The sequence below is a fragment of the Dreissena polymorpha genome, chromosome 3 (assembly GCF_020536995.1).
Source record: "Dreissena polymorpha isolate Duluth1 chromosome 3, UMN_Dpol_1.0, whole genome shotgun sequence".
Classification (NCBI taxonomy): domain Eukaryota; kingdom Metazoa; phylum Mollusca; class Bivalvia; order Myida; family Dreissenidae; genus Dreissena; species Dreissena polymorpha.
Window position 1 is genome coordinate 69268237 of NC_068357.1, and position 18103 is coordinate 69286339.

At 34.0% G+C, this 18103-nt stretch overlaps 1 protein-coding gene and 1 long non-coding RNA gene across 3 annotated transcripts in view; one reads left to right on the top strand and one right to left on the bottom strand.

The window, feature by feature from the left end:
• LOC127874644 (sushi, von Willebrand factor type A, EGF and pentraxin domain-containing protein 1-like) overlaps positions 1 to 18103 on the bottom strand; it is a 496927-nt gene that overhangs the window by 351968 nt on the left and 126856 nt on the right. The gene's annotated exons all lie outside the window — the stretch shown is intronic.
• On the top strand, positions 11280 to 16924 carry LOC127874658 (uncharacterized). The gene is made up of 5 exons (XR_008047034.1): positions 11280 to 11504; positions 12279 to 12340; positions 14032 to 14093; positions 14868 to 14929; positions 16617 to 16924. It is a non-coding gene; the product is annotated as an uncharacterized LOC127874658 (long non-coding RNA).

The window sequence follows — 18103 nt, forward strand, 5'->3', positions numbered from 1 at the left end:
ACAAGAGGTGGCCTCCACGTGGCAAGAGCTGGGCAACATATTCATTTTGTTGGCAAACTACCTCATGTATATTTAGAGAGAAATTGAATAGTATTCTGCTTTTTGATAAAAAAATTAAGTCAATATCTAACGAAGTTATTATTTACTAAATACATATATATTCAGTCGCCTAAAAATACTATTGTGCTTTATATTTAAACTTAAATAACTTAATATTTACTTTCAAATATTTATTTATATAATTAATTAATATTAATTAATTATTATTATGAATTAATTAATTAATAATTATTTAATAATTATTTATATATCCGCAAATCCGCTCTTTTCCTTATTTGTATATATTATCCGCTGATTCATAATGTCCGCAGATTTAATAATTATTTATATAATTAATTATTATTAATTAATTATTATTATTAATTAATTAATTTATTATTATTTAATAATTATTTATATATACGCAAATCCCTTCTTTGTATATATCATCCGCTCTTTACTATATACGCTATATCATCCGCTGTTTCCTTCTTTGTTCATATCATCCGCTCTTTCCGATAATCCTTCTTTGTCTATATCATCCGCTCTTTACTATATACGCTATATCATCCGCTCTTTCATCCGCCTTTTAGCACGACCCCATTATTCGGCGCTAGTAAAAACGACATCGGTAGCAAATCCGAAAGTAAGCTATTAAATAAAATATTACAACTATAAGGCAGATACGATAATAACATATAACTTACACTGATATTCTGCTCGCCACCTCGTCCCATTTTTTTCTTCGAATAACCAAAATCTTATCGGCACCGATCCCCTTATACTCGCCGATAGAAGGTTCCAGCGGTTCCGAACCAGCGCATTAAAAACAATCTCTGGCTCGAACCAATCTGGACCTTCTGGCGCTTTGTTTCGCTGTCTTCAACTGCCAAACACTCCATTCAATATTTTATATCAAAAATGCCTGCTACTATTTTTGACACTATTTGGCGCGTTTTCCCTACTAGAGAGTTCGCTTAGTCGTGACGTCATAAAAAAACACGATCTTATTGAAGTCTATTTCCAAACGCGTTCGTGAATACCAATCCTGAGTCTGTCTTTAGTAAGTCTAAGTCTGAGTCAAAGTCTGAGTTTGAGTTCAAGTTTGAGTTTATTATTGATGATATTGATATAAATGGATTGTGACCGGTGCATTTATGTGCATTATATTGAATGAAAGTTCTGCCTTATGTCAGAAGTGATGCAATATGCTGATGTGTCTCAACTTGATAATCAAAAATAATGTCATCGTTTTACTATTGATAATATATGCAATAATATGTGCATTTGAGAATAAAATATTATTTATGTTGTTGAGTGTTTTATTAATTTACAAATAAAGTGCATTACAACAATGCACTTGCCATCAACAAATGCATATTCTACAGCATTTGTCGCAAAAACACATTTTGTATTGGAACTCAATTACAACATAGACAGACACAAGGACAGATGCACATATGGATTCAGGTGTACCCTATATCTTCTTAGCAGGGTGTATAATATACACATTAATTATAGCACCTTTTTTAAAATTAATAAACATTAATTCACATTACATTAAAGATCAAGAATAAAAAAATAATTAAATAATCATCATAATTGATATTGAAAATGTTTGGAGAAAAACGCTCCCCGATGAAATTTCGAACCACCGACTAGTCGGCGAAATATAATCATGAGCACCGATGCGCTACCAACTGCGTCATGGCAGTGTAACTTTTGTCGGCATATACATATATATAGGTAAATTCCTACATCTATAAATAGATTTGTAATAGTAATGAAATCAAAATTTATGCATAGTAAATGTCTTGTAAACGTTTTCTAATAGGTTTCCCTTTTTAGAGAATATCAATTATTATAGTTTATGATACATGCAAATTATATGTTATTACTTTTTTATTCAAACAACACGTATTATCCATAAAATTAGTGCATGTTCATGTTCATTAAGTTTGGAGATTATTTTCACGAAAGACAACAAACAAACGCGGAGAATTATGAATTTGACAGTTGTTTACAATAAATAAGAACAATTGCAAAATGCACACATCGCAAATGACTCACGTATCAGCGATCGCTACAAGTTCTTGTTTTGCACGAACGGCGTCGTACCAGCTGGAAATTTGACAACTTCAACTCTCTAGCTGTCAAAATATTATTGACCTGTGCACAGGTCTACATAGTTCTGGCTACCATAACTTTAAATGCCGCTTTTTTATGATTTTTGCCACGTTGCTCGGGAAAGTACACACTGCCAGGGCGACCGGAACTGGCAGAATCCGCATCGTATTGCGGCTCAACTATTCCTTGCAAATATTGCAAATAAATACGATTCCCGGTCGGGTTAAACGATACCGTTTGTAAAGTTCAATATCCCTATAAATCTCCAAAGGGTTGGTACGATCTAGATACACTCTTTCAATAATATTATTATTATTACGCAAGTAGCTCGTGCGGCGGCCATTTTGTAAAGTAAACGCTCAAACGACGTTACGTCATGATTGTATAGCGTAAGTCTAAACATTGTAGACTTAGCATTTGAGACTTGTCTTACTGAGTCTGAGTCTAAAACTAACCATTTTATGTTTCGTGAATTAAGTTTTGTAAGGCTGAGTCTGAGTCTGAGTCAGAAACTGGAGCTGAGTCTAAGATTTGAGACTTACGTACATTGGTGAATACGGCTCCAGTCCTTGTAAACATTATCTACTATGGTGGAAAGTGTACGCAGTAATTTTAAATTGCTGGTAAGTATTCTAGTAAGAATATATTAATTTATTTAAATTGTTGTGTTTAGGATATACAAAAGAAATTAAATCTCAGGAGCAATTTTTCTCTACAGAGGGAGTATGTAACAGGGTATTCACAAACACTCATCCTTAATCAAAGCACATCAAAACGAATTTATTGTCAGTATGAAATAACATGTATATAACATACGCTATGTATAGCTGTTTACCAAACTAACAAGCAGTAGCAAATTGCAACACATCAATAATACATGGCATACATAAGAAATAGTTATTCTAATAAAGCACAATAAAAACACAATTAAAGCAGTATTCCTATAGGACATTATTCAAATGTAAGCAGAAATATAATATCAGTACTATACATTCAAAATTAAGAGCTGTTTAAAAGATTGTTGATGTTGACACAAGGAAGGGGCCTAAGGTACCATAAAAAGAAATGGTGTAAAAATGCTTACAGAGAAAATAGAACACAATAGTGCCACAAAATAAAAAGGGCTTTAAGGAAATTAACACCTCAAACCAGATTTGAAGGAAAATGATCAGCAAATTTCACACAATATAAGCAACACAATACAACACTGATGAATAAAAATTAAAATATAATTATAAAAGCAAAATAATACAATACTAATGCTGAAATGATTATCCCGCATGTGTAACTAGCACTATTTCAGAGCTTCAAAGGCAAATGATGAGCAAAGAAGCATTGATTAATGCTACATACATACAGTTCTACAAGTTTTTCAACAAGATATCAATTGAAATGAACGAAATAAGACAACAACAGCAAACTGTTGTAGTGTCACTAGTATTATATATACATACTGTTAAGCTCAAAGAAAGCAAAAGCAAAAAAAGCATCAGAACGCAAACCTAATAAAGCAAATGAAAAAAATCAAGATGCAAATTTCTCAGAGAAAGCAAAAAGCAAAAAGGCAACACAATGAAAACAAAACAAAACACCAGTTTTATAAATAATTATAACTACTTATCCAATCAAGAGAGATTCAGTGTGATGAATGAGTGAGCTACCGTATATTAAAAATGGAGAATGCTTTTTAGGTGAGCTGATTTCAGAAAGATACATATTTATGGTTTTATATATCTGAAACATTTGATTCATTTCGTTACTAAACCTTGCAAGAGGTACAAGCATTTTTCATTTGCTTAAACCTACTATCTTTATTTTCTTTCTTCATATGGTTACTGGTGAGTCATTTTATTATTTTAAGTGTATTTACTTGTATACTTGTTAAAATTGTAATCATTATATTATTTGAATGATATTGTATTTATCAATTATCTGATTTATAATTTATGATAATACTTATAATACTTAATGTTATTATATTTCATACCATTATCAATTATATAATTAAAACTAGGCGTAAGCATTCTTGAGTTATCATCCGGAAACCATTTTACTGTTTCGAGTCACTGTGACCTTGACCTTTGACCTAGTGACCTGAAAATCGAAAGGGTCATTTGCCAGTCATGATCAATGTACATATGAAGTTTCATGATCCTAGGCGTAAGCATTCTTGAGTTATCATCCGGAAACCATTTTACTATTTCGAGTCACTGTGCCCATGACCTTTGACCTAGTGACCTGAAAATCAATATGGGTCATCTGTCAGTCATGATCAATGTTCTTATGAAGTTTCATGATCCTAGGCCTAAGCGTTCTCATCCAGAAACCATCTGGTGGACGAACCGACAGACCGACATGTGCAAAACAATATACCCCCTCTTCTTCAAAGGGGGGCTTAATAAAAGTTGGCAACTATAACCCCTTGTGTCAATACACAAACCCCGCTACATAACCAAACTGAAATACCTGTGTATTTAACTTAACAGTTATAAAACACCATTTTTCAAAAGTGTATATTTTACATGAAAAATAAATAAAAATGCTAAGAATTATAAAAACACATACTTTCTAAAATTTAAAACAGTAACATTACATCATTGTTTCATCATTTAGTAGTAAGTCTGCACATTGGCCTTTAACCAAAAAACAACAACACATTGCCATGGTAATTATGGCAGTACTTATTATTTTCACTAGTTTGTATGTTTCAAGTCAAACCGGAGTATGTACTGAGAAAAATTATAAAAGTTGTTAAAGATAAAAAATGGATCAATAATGTTTTTTATATAGGTCCCAGAGGGCCTGTGTCGTTCAAACAAATACCATACAATATTCAGATGCAACCTCAATTGCAGGCTCCTTATCTTTGTTGTTTAGGTCTAGGATAATAATAATTTTTATAACATGCATATAAGGAAAACGCCATGGCACCCAGTGTATAACTAGACACAAATTGAAAATCAAATCTTGGTTGAACCCTCAACAGGGATAGAACCACTGACAACTGGAGTAAAAGTCTACTGCTTTGACCACTCGGTCATTTGTGGTCATACAATGTGGAAGGTATTTTATACTTTATATAGGCAATTCTCGTAGTTTCACAAAATATAACAACGACAACAGAACTTTCCATATTATTCAATCGTTTTGCATTGCAACGATTTATAATTTTATAAACCACTATAGTGGTGGGGGACATAAAAATCTGAAACAATTTTGACAATTTACAAAAACTGGAAAAGGCCCCTTTAATAAAAAGCAAAAAGGTGTGGCTTATTTTCATCCCTGGGACATTATATGATCAATCAAAAATATTTTGACAATGTACAGAATGAATCCAAATTCGGTCAGTATCAACAAGGCGGGCTAAACACTTGAAAATGTCCAGATTGGATCCAATTTTGTTAAGTATCAATAGTGCAGGCTAGACTCTTGAAATTTTATAGAATGGATCCAATTTTGGCAAGTAACAATAGTTCTGGGTACACTCTTGAAAATGTCCAGAATGGATCCAAATTCGGTCAATTTCAACAGGACTGGATACACTCTTGCAAATTTCCAGAATGGATCCAGTTTCGGTCAGTATCAATAGAGCTGGCTAGACTCTTGAAATTGTCCAGAATGGATCCAATTTTGGAAAGTATCAATAGAGCTGGCTAGACTCTTGAAATTGTCCAGAATGGATCCAATTTTTGTAAGTATCAATAGATCTGGCTATACTCTTGAAATTGTCCAGAATGGATCCAATTTTGGTAAGTATCAATAGAGCTGGCTAGACTCTTGAATTTGTATAGAATAGATCAAATTTTGGTAAGTATCAAGAGAGCTAGTTAGAGTCTTGAAGTTGTCAAGAATGGATCCAATTTTGGTGAGTACCAATACAGCTGGCTTGACTCTTAAAATTGTCCCGAATGGATCAAATTTTGGTAAGTATCAATAGAGCTAGCTAGAGTCTTGAAAGTGTCCACAATTGATCCAATTTTAGTAAGTAACAATAGAGCTGGCTTCACTCTTGAAAATGTCCAGAATGGATCAAAACTCGGTCAATTTCAACAGGACTGGATACACTCTTGCAAATGTCCAGAATGGATCGAGTTTTGGTCAATATCAATAGAGCTGGCTACACACTTGAAATTCTCCAGAATGGATCCAATTTTGGTTAGTATCAATAGAGCTGGCTAGACTCTTACAATTTCCAGAATGGATCCAATTTTTAAGTATCAATAGAGCTGGCTAGACTCTTGAAGTTGTTCAGAATGGATCCAATTTTGATAAGTATCAATATAGAATTTTATGGTCATTAGTTATTGTTTCTCTCCTTCACTTGCTAATGCTCATGTGCTATTAGCTACAAGCATGTGAATTAATATTGCATGTTTGACTTCTTGTTCCTGATGTTGTTGAGGCATGGTCAAGGTCCTACTTCTTGTATGTTTAAATTTCTATTTGAAGTTTATTTGCTGTTTATTTTCAACTTTCAATCACAATAGTAGATTTTTCTCTTTATCCGTCCATGGTCTGTTGGCGATATTTTATACGCATGTCCACTCTTTGATTTCTACATTCAAGCCTCTGTGTCCACACAAACTTAAAGAAATTGTTCTAATTACTGTCCCCCTGGGCAATATTGGATGTAAACCTTCTGGCATGAACGCCTTGCTCAACAATCTGCAAATTAAAACCAGAAAATCCATTACTAAGTTGCATCACTTTAAAAAACAAACAAACAAAGGGGCTCTTTAACATACATTGTACATGGTGTCACATGAATAAAATACAATGGAAAGGTCAAATCTGTTCAAACCTGTTCAACATACATGAAAGTGTGGAGCAATTTTGAAGGATATTTTAATTAAACATGATACTGCTTATTAATCTACATCTCTTGGCCTTGTGGTTTCATTGAAAATGTTTTCAATTGTCACTATTTGTTTATTTTGGTTAAAATCAAAACAATTGGCTGCTAATTAAGATTTCTGAGCACCAACGTTGTTTCAGGTCAGATAATGCATGTATATGATTAAAATAACATTTACAGACACCACAATGGATAACAAGATGATGTTTTAAGCTAAATATATAAGCTATAAGTCACATTGTTTCAGAGACGATTTTTTGCTGTTATCACTCTGGTTGACATGCTAACATAACAAATGAATGATATGCAATGCTTTTGCTTTGAAAAAAGAACAGTTCAACACCTGAGCACGGAACATTCCATGAAAGTTTTATCATGGATCTCTTAGTGTTTCAGAAGAAAATGATATCAGTTATTTCAGTTAAAGATGTTAACACACCACCACAGAAAATTACCATTCACAATATCTCATAATGGATCATTAACAGTATTTCTTAAACTACTCCAGATGATGATTAATCTATTTATCAAGAATAAAGTACAAGTCATTAATTGCAATTAACTTATCTTTGCAGTCTCTTGTCTTTTTTTACTTATTTTCAAATTCATAAATTAATGTTAGATTACCAAAAGTTATAATAAATGATATGCACATGCTGCCTATCACAACAACTCATATATTTGATTATTTTATTAAATTTCAGTACATCTGAGTTCCACTCTGAGTTCCACAGGTGGTTTTAATTTAGTATTTGTTTTTATCAGAGTTCATGAATCTGCAGTAACAGTATTATTAACTGAATAGATCAATTCAATACAGGGAAAATACTTGTAGATTTAAGGCTAGTAGACCTACTGCCAATGTATACATTTTGGGCCGAATTAACTATGATACCTTATCTGATAACAGTTCATATTAATCTATTTTTTTAACTCTAAATTTCCAAATTTTTGGTGTTAACAACACATCTTCCACAATGTCACTGGAATATTGACTGAAAGCGGTCACCAAGATACTGTTTTTTTCTTATCACCCTACTGAAGTATGATTTCATTTAAAGCCACACACCTTGAAATTAAGCACATGTTGATCAATACATATAGATGCAATTTAAAAGCGTGCAAAATTGTCCTTCAATCTATAGCCTAGTTAGCAAGTAAATTTTTATTCTGTTTAATTTAAAAACCGAAAGTAGAATTTCTTTACGGGTACGTCCGTTTCGTCAAACACGATTATTTTTAAGTTTTAAAGCGCAAAAAAGACGGATTTCTACTTTGTAACCAATAGATATATTCTTATTGAGATAGATAAAATTAAATCTATAGCCTAGTTAACAAGTAATTTATTATTTTTCAACCGGTACCCGCTTTTAAAACCGAAAGTAGGATTTCTAGACGTATACGTCCATTTTCGACAAACGCGATTATTGCTAAGTTTCAAAGCGCAAAAGAGACGGATTTCTACCTTGTTACCACCAGATATATTCTAATTGGCATAGATAAAATATGTTTCTTATTTATACTTAAATTTACTATGCCATGTATTTCATTTCAAGATGTGTGGCTTTAAAGCACACCTTGAAATGAAATACATGTTAATCAATACATATAGATGCAATTTTAAAGTATGCAAAATTGTCATTAAATCTATAGCCTAGTTAGCAAGTAATTTATTAATTTTCAAACAATACTGCTTTTAAAACAGAAAGTAGGATTTCTATAGACCAGTTCACGTGTGACGTCACCCGCACCTGCGTGTTTACATCCGGACTACATTGGTAGGCAAAAGAAAGACACAATCAATGGGAAGAAATAGAGCGTGATCGTTCATATTTACACGATTTTATTTTTGAACATGCCAACAAGTTGTTCTACTTTACTGAAACACAGATTGAAAACAAGCAATAAATAGATCAATTCCAAAAAAACAACATATAAAAATTAACTAAAATGGTATTTGTCTGGGAAAACTAACACGTTGACACATTAAATAAACATTTAATTAAAATAAATTAAATGCAATATTTTTCATTTCATTGTTTGCATCAATCTTAAAATCATGTAAGCCTTTGTATTACTGTGTTTAAGTTCTGCATAAACCGATTATCGCGTTTTTATCAAATATTGTCCAGACTTCACTAACAACATGGTGTAAACCACACTGGGTGGCAGATGACAGTCTGGGCATTCAACACAATTGAGGATACCACCATGTCTTCTCTTTCTGGTAGTATTAAGCAGTCATTTGGTTAAATTATTTACCGCTGAAATACTTAACAGTTGCTTAAATTAGATATGTTACATATTGTACAAATTAAAAGTCATGTCCAATATGGATTATCAGAAATTGTAAACAGTAATGATATAAGCCCGTTTCATTTATAAAAAATAAAGTATTCAATAAGTATATAATTTACGTAGAAAACATTTAACCTATTTAGCGGGTATCAGTTAATTAAAACCACGTCATTCTGAATGATTCTGTATGATGATTTAATGTTACAGCAATGCACGAAAGACATCATAAAACAAGAAATTACGCTTAACACCAACTGGGGTAAATAATGTTTTCAAAAAATAATAATAAAACAATATGTATATACATGTAGATATATGTGTGTTAAAATGTTAAATATGTGTCACGCATACTACTAGTAACAAGTTTTCAATATACATGAATACACAGTTCAATTCGCATCATGTAAAGTTGTGTTTTTCAGCTGTATGTTAATTTTCCTCAATAGTGTCATTCTCTGTACAAAACCCATCAAAATTAAAATTACATGTAAATACCGTCATGCACTTCGCTTATAATAGGGCTTTGAAATACATAATTTTCAAAGCACCCCTTACACTTTCTATCACTCATTTTTATCACACTAGCGTACTCATGCCATTGATAATTATTATTTTATAATTAGATGTATTATTATTGTAATTTATTGAAGCTTTTATGCAAAAAATAATACCGCTAATACATTATAGAGCTCTTTGTTGTGTCAAATTGCCGGTCTTTCAGTCTTCAGACAATCTTTACTTTGATACTTATGACGCATTGTTTTAAGATGCAAAAAAATGTATTAATAAATTCTTTTTGCACTAAATATTATATTTTTGAAATATTATTTAGGTGTTGTTTTTTCGGACCTTCTTTTCGATTCATTTACTAAACAAGTGTCGTTATCCATATGTTTTGCGCTACTATAACCCATGCTTTTGCCTACCAGTGCATTGCGCATGTGCAAAAATCAAAACAATATCAATGAACTGCTCTATATGTAAATTGTATACGTCCATTTTGACAAATGCGATTATTTGAAGTTTTTAACCACAAACAAAATGGATTTCTACCTTGTAACCACCATATATATTCTTATTTGCATAGATAAAATATGTTTCTTATTTATAATTAAATTTACTATGTCAAATAAGTTGTGTGGCTATAAGTAATTAACTGCAGACTCAGTCACTCTGTTTTAATATATTCACAAATGCCAAAATGGGGGTACGCGTGTGACCGTGCAAAACATAGCTTTACCTTTTAACATACAGGCCTTCAGCAAAGAACTTTGACCACAAGGCATCCCTGTGCCTTAATCTTTAATTTATAACATTTTATAACCAATTTGTGTTGCTTTGATTCATCAATATTATGTATTTAAAATGACATGAAAACATTTATACTAGAAAGATTCATCAGCTTTTAAACGACTTTATATTTTTAGCCTACCTGAATTTTCGCAACAGTTTTTAGTTCCAATTCAATTGACGACAATTCGCTTCACTCTTATAATTTTATTTAATCTTTAGCCCATTCTGGACCGTCGAGAAAAATTCGTTCCCTTCAGCATTCTTTGACAGACTTGACAGACATCTTGTAAATACGACTATTTTGCGGTGAGGCCGCCTTTTTACGGCCAACTTTAGTGGTATCCTATATAGCAAAATAAAAGGATCCATTCTAGACTCCACGGCAAACGGTCTATAGCGAACTACCTCCCAAGAGGGTTCGCTTCGGTTCGCGAACGTTCGCGGCGAACCGAGCGTTCAGTAGCGAACGTTCGCGACCGTTCGCGAACTATAGCGAACGTTCGCTGTAACTGAACGCACTACTGAATAATGGTAAAAAGTGTAAAACATGCCTTCCTGTCAACTATGATATTTTTTTAGAGAGTACGGCCCTACATGAAGCGTTCATTTAGTGTATTGTAACCATAAGGAAGCCTCTGGTATAAGGTTACAATACACTAAATACTTTTGGTGTTCAATGCTATACCCTCTAAAAACAAAATCTTCATTTATTTGAAGACACAATTCTCTGTACGGGCACTTGCCATGACTTTATTTTTGAATATTTCTGTGTTCATGTGGTAGGGAAAACATTGTTGTATACTACAAATTCCCTGTTTTGCTTTTAGGTTGGAGACTACATAAGACTTTGACAGTTGGCGGGAAACCATCTTCAACTGGAGAGATGCCGGTAAAAAGATGGCCATAAAACAGTGACCGCTGATTCGCATTGAGTTCTTTCTTACATATTGGATGACCTATGTTTTTTATTGTTTAAATCATTGCGGCTTGGAATGCTCTTTAAGAAAAGGTATGGTTATGGGGGTGTCTACGCGCAAAAGTTTGACTTTATTTTTTGTTAAAGTTATTGCTTTTACATTGAATTTGTGCAGGAAATCTTTTGGTATGTTGTGACCTAAACTAACTTGTGATAAAAATGAAATATCATCTGCAAGTGCAAAATATGACTGGGAAAGCAGATTTTTGGTCATTTCTTAGCAAAAGGGAAGAAAATAAGTGCATTAAATGCATGAATTCAGATTATTTGACCTGGAATAGTTGTTTTTCAAGTTGACCCCCCACCCTCATATAGTGGAATAAGGGCTAAATTGCTTTCCGACTTAAATTCAACCGCATATTGGTTGACCGTGTCGCGTTAATGTGTTACATGAAGTTAGAATTCAACGCCAGGGACTCCGTGATCGAGTAACGCAACTAAAGCTTTTGCGAAAAGCATGAACATTCAAACAGAGCCCCATTTCACCGACATGGAATGGCAGGCATTTTTACAGTATGGACAGTGCAGCAGATGCTTAACTGAGCCAGCCTTCATATTTAGTACAATCATGAATTGAGCAAGATTTTATCACTTCATATTATTCATAAAAGTACACTTAAAATACATAAATGCATGTTTTTGTTTCATTTTTTTATCTATTTCTATTGGGTATTTTGACTTTTTCAGGAAGAGGAATGTCTGCGACTAAGTCAAGGGCCACTGGATAAGGGTTGTTGATGGCAAAACAGGTAATAATATCATTTTGTTATCATGTACACAAGCAAATAAGCATATGTATGATGCTTTAGGTGTGAAAGACTGTCATAATCAGGATTGTGGTCACTCACACCCTTGCCGTCATGTAATTCTCCTCGCAGTTTGTATTGATAGTTCCGCGTCCTGACATGTAAAGCTCGTGCTTTGTTGGCAGCTGAAGTTGGCACTTAACAGGGTTATCCTTGTTCCTGAGCATGTATGCAGTACAGCTGAGTTGATTTGCTACTTGTTACCCTACAATTAGCTTGTTTTTGGTATTGTTTTCTCACAATATGCTTATATTCATGGTTCCGGCTTAAAATGGTGTCGCGCCTTACTTTAACATAGGATTGTTATAGCAAGTGTCCCCTTCATCATTTACCTTAGAGGGATTTTTTTGACAAAATTTGGCACTTTCAGCAACTTGTTTTGTTTTTTATTTGGTACATGCTTCTCTCATTCAGTGATTTAATGACAGTATTGTCCTTATTCTTTTTTCTTTGCATAGAAAGGTGACATAAATCATTGATATTTGTTGTGTTGAGAATTCTGCAGGAAGCTGTGTCCCCAAAAGAAGTACTAGAAACCCCTTTCAGGACACTGCCTTGATCTGAACTGCCTTTCTACCCCTGTTACTACATGGAACATCATTGCTAAGCTTATAATGCTTGCCTACATATGTGTTTTTTGTTCAATTTAACTTTTCCTTCCAGCTTAAAACCCCCCCCCCCCCCCCCCCCAACAAATGAGCATTGTATTCTTTCGCTTGGTTACAAACTCCCATTTGGACCAGATTGCCACCATAAAAATAGCCTAAAGTACTTATTTTGTGTCCAAAATATGCAAATTTGTATGTCTTGAACCTCTAAATGAGAGCTGGCAATGCATTTTGACCATCTGCTGCAGTTAAAAGGCACCCATGACATTATATGCTAGAATATTTCATTGGCGGCTGGTAAATAAATGGGCACCGATCAACAAGGCGCTTTCAAGATTTTACACTTTTATTGGTGTGAAATAACAAGTTATTGGAAGCTTATTGATTTCTACACTTCAAAGTATCTTTGATCTCTCATTTTGACTAATTAGTTTATTGTCTTGGATGAAATTGGATTGTTTTTGCTTTGAAATTGGCATTTTTGGGATGATTAAAAAAAACACACACAAAAAAGACATTATCAAAATTGCTTAGAGTGAAAATATCTAACAAATTCATTCTTTCCCCACCACACATTAGCCCCACTTGCATGTCTATTTGGTTTGTTTTGGTATTTTATTGCAGATATTGAACACAACAGCTTTAAATCTTAAAGGGGCAGTTAAGCTTCAACAGGCCTAATATCGCCTTCTTCGGACTGAAAACACCCGCGTGTGAAAATATGATACAGAATGGCCAAATGGACAGCTAATCCAGCCAAACTTAATATATTGGTGCAATATGGATGGGATGATAATAATATGAAAGAAAAACACATTTCAGTAAAAATAAATTTCTCTTATAGGTTACAATACACTAAATACTTTTGGTGTTCAATGCTATACCCTCTAAAAACAAAATCTTCATTTATTTGAAGACACAATTCTCTGTACGGGCACTTGCCATGACTTTATTTTTGAATATTTCTGTGTTCATGTGGTAGGGAAAACATTGTTGTATACTACAAATTCCCTGTTTTGCTTTTAGGTTGGAGACTACATAAGACTTTGACAGTTGGCGGGAAACCATCTTCAACTGGAGAGATGCCGGTAAAAAGATGGCCATAAAACAGTGACCGCTGATTCGCATTGAGTTCTTTCTTACATATTGGATGACCTATGTTTTTTATTGTTTAAATCATTGCGGCTTGGAATGCTCTTTAAGAAAAGGTATGGTTATGGGGGTGTCTACGCGCAAAAGTTTGACTTTATTTTTGTTAAAGTTATTGCTTTTACATTGAATTTGTGCAGGAAATCTTTTGGTATGTTGTGACCTAAACTAACTTGTGATAAAAATGAAATATCATCTGCAAGTGCAAAATATGACTGGGAAAGCAGATTTTTGGTCATTTCTTAGCAAAAGGGAAGAAAATAAGTGCATTAAATGCATGAATTCAGATTATTTGACCTGGAATAGTTGTTTTTTCAAGTTGACCCCCCACCCTCATATAGTGGAATAAGGGCTAAATTGCTTTCCGACTTAAATTCAACCGCATATTGGTTGACCGTGTCGCGTTAATGTGTTACATGAAGTTAGAATTCAACGCCAGGGACTCCGTGATCGAGTAACGCAACTAAAGCTTTTGCGAAAAGCATGAACATTCAAACAGAGCCCCATTTCACCGACATGGAATGGCAGGCATTTTTACAGTATGGACAGTGCAGCAGATGCTTAACTGAGCCAGCCTTCATATTTAGTACAATCATGAATTGAGCAAGATTTTATCACTTCATATTATTCATAAAAGTACACTTAAAATACATAAATGCATGTTTTTGTTTCATTTTTTTATCTATTTCTATTGGGTATTTTGACTTTTTCAGGAAGAGGAATGTCTGCGACTAAGTCAAGGGCCACTGGATAAGGGTTGTTGATGGCAAAACAGGTAATAATATCATTTTGTTATCATGTACACAAGCAAATAAGCATATGTATGATGCTTTAGGTGTGAAAGACTGTCATAATCAGGATTGTGGTCACTCACACCCTTGCCGTCATGTAATTCTCCTCGCAGTTTGTATTGATAGTTCCGCGTCCTGACATGTAAAGCTCGTGCTTTGTTGGCAGCTGAAGTTGGCACTTAACAGGGTTATCCTTGTTCCTGAGCATGTATGCAGTACAGCTGAGTTGATTTGCTACTTGTTACCCTACAATTAGCTTGTTTTTGGTATTGTTTTCTCACAATATGCTTATATTCATGGTTCCGGCTTAAATGGTGTCGCGCCTTACTTTAACATAGGATTGTTATAGCAAGTGTCCCCTTCATCATTTACCTTAGAGGGATTTTTTTGACAAAATTTGGCACTTTCAGCAACTTGTTTTGTTTTTTATTTGGTACATGCTTCTCTCATTCAGTGATTTAATGACAGTATTGTCCTTATTCTTTTTTCTTTGCATAGAAAGGTGACATAAATCATTGATATTTGTTGTGTTGAGAATTCTGCAGGAAGCTGTGTCCCCAAAAGAAGTACTAGAAACCCCTTTCAGGACACTGCCTTGATCTGAACTGCCTTTCTACCCCTGTTACTACATGGAACATCATTGCTAAGCTTATAATGCTTGCCTACATATGTGTTTTTTGTTCAATTTAACTTTTCCTTCCAGCTTAAACCCCCCCCCCCCCCCCCCAACAAATGAGCATTGTATTCTTTCGCTTGGTTACAAACTCCCATTTGGACCAGATTGCCACCATAAAAATAGCCTAAAGTACTTATTTTGTGTCCAAAATATGCAAATTTGTATGTCTTGAACCTCTAAATGAGAGCTGGCAATGCATTTTGACCATCTGCTGCAGTTAAAAGGCACCCATGACATTATATGCTAGAATATTTCATTGGCGGCTGGTAAATAAATGGGCACCGATCAACAAGGCGCTTTCAAGATTTTACACTTTTATTGGTGTGAAATAACAAGTTATTGGAAGCTTATTGATTTCTACACTTCAAAGTATCTTTGATCTCTCATTTTGACTAATTAGTTTATTGTCTTGGATGAAATTGGATTGTTTTTGCTTTGAAATTGGCATTTTTGGGATGATTAAAAAAAACACACACAAAAAAGACATTATCAAAATTGCTTAGAGTGAAAATATCTAACAAATTCATTCTTTCCCCACCACACATTAGCCCCACTTGCATGTCTATTTGGTTTGTTTTGGTATTTTATTGCAGATATTGAACACAACAGCTTTAAATCTTAAAGGGGCAGTTAAGCTTCAACAGGCCTAATATCGCCTTCTTCGGACTGAAAACACCCGCGTGTGAAAATATGATACAGAATGGCCAAATGGACAGCTAATCCAGCCAAACTTAATATATTGGTGCAATATGGATGGGATGATAATAATATGAAAGAAAAACACATTTCAGTAAAAATAAATTTCTCTTATAGGTTACAATACACTAAATACTTTTGGTGTTCAATGCTATACCCTCTAAAAACAAAATCTTCATTTATTTGAAGACACAATTCTCTGTACGGGCACTTGCCATGACTTTATTTTTGAATATTTCTGTGTTCATGTGGTAGGGAAAACATTGTTGTATACTACAAATTCCCTGTTTTGCTTTTAGGTTGGAGACTACATAAGACTTTGACAGTTGGCGGGAAACCATCTTCAACTGGAGAGATGCCGGTAAAAAGATGGCCATAAAACAGTGACCGCTGATTCGCATTGAGTTCTTTCTTACATATTGGATGACCTATGTTTTTTATTGTTTAAATCATTGCGGCTTGGAATGCTCTTTAAGAAAAGGTATGGTTATGGGGGTGTCTACGCGCAAAAGTTTGACTTTATTTTTTGTTAAAGTTATTGCTTTTACATTGAATTTGTGCAGGAAATCTTTTGGTATGTTGTGACCTAAACTAACTTGTGATAAAAATGAAATATCATCTGCAAGTGCAAAATATGACTGGGAAAGCAGATTTTTGGTCATTTCTTAGCAAAAGGGAAGAAAATAAGTGCATTAAATGCATGAATTCAGATTATTTGACCTGGAATAGTTGTTTTTCAAGTTGACCCCCCACCCTCATATAGTGGAATAAGGGCTAAATTGCTTTCCGACTTAAATTCAACCGCATATTGGTTGACCGTGTCGCGTTAATGTGTTACATGAAGTTAGAATTCACGCCAGGGACTCCGTGATCGAGTAACGCAACTAAAGCTTTTGCGAAAAGCATGAACATTCAAACAGAGCCCATTTCACCGACATGGAATGGCAGGGCATTTTACAGTATGGACAGTGCAGCAGATGCTTAACTGAGCCAGCCTTCATATTTAGTACAATCATGAATTGAGCAAGATTTTATCACTTCATATTATTCATAAAAGTACACTTAAAATACATAAATGCATGTTTTTGTTTCATTTTTTATCTATTTCTATTGGGTATTTTGACTTTTCAGGAAAGAGGAATGTCTGCGACTAAGTCAAGGGCCACTGGATAAGGGTTGTTGATGGCAAAACAGGTAATAATATCATTTTGTTATCATGTACACAAGCAAATAAGCATATGTATGATGCTTTAGGTGTGAAAGACTGTCATAATCAGGATTGTGGTCACTCACACCCTTGCCGTCATGTAATTCTCCTCGCAGTTTGTATTGATAGTTCCGCGTCCTGACATGTAAAGCTCGTGCTTTGTTGGCAGCTGAAGTTGGCACTTAACAGGGTTATCCTTGTTCCTGAGCATGTATGCAGTACAGCTGAGTTGATTTGCTACTTTGTTACCCTACAATTAGCTTGTTTTTGGTATTGTTTTCTCACAATATGCTTATATTCATGGTTCCGGCTTAAAATGGTGTCGCGCCTTATTTAACATAGGATTGTTATAGCAAGTGTCCCCTTCATCATTTACCTTAGAGGGATTTTTTTGACAAAATTTGGCACGTTCAGCAACTTGTTTTGTTTTTTATTTTGGTACATGCTTCTCTCATTCAGTGATTTAATGACAGTATTGTCCTTATTCTTTTTCTTGCATAGAAAGGTGACATAAATCATTGATATTTGTTGTGTTGAGAATTCTGCAGGAAGCTGTGTCCCCAAAGAAGTACTAGAAAC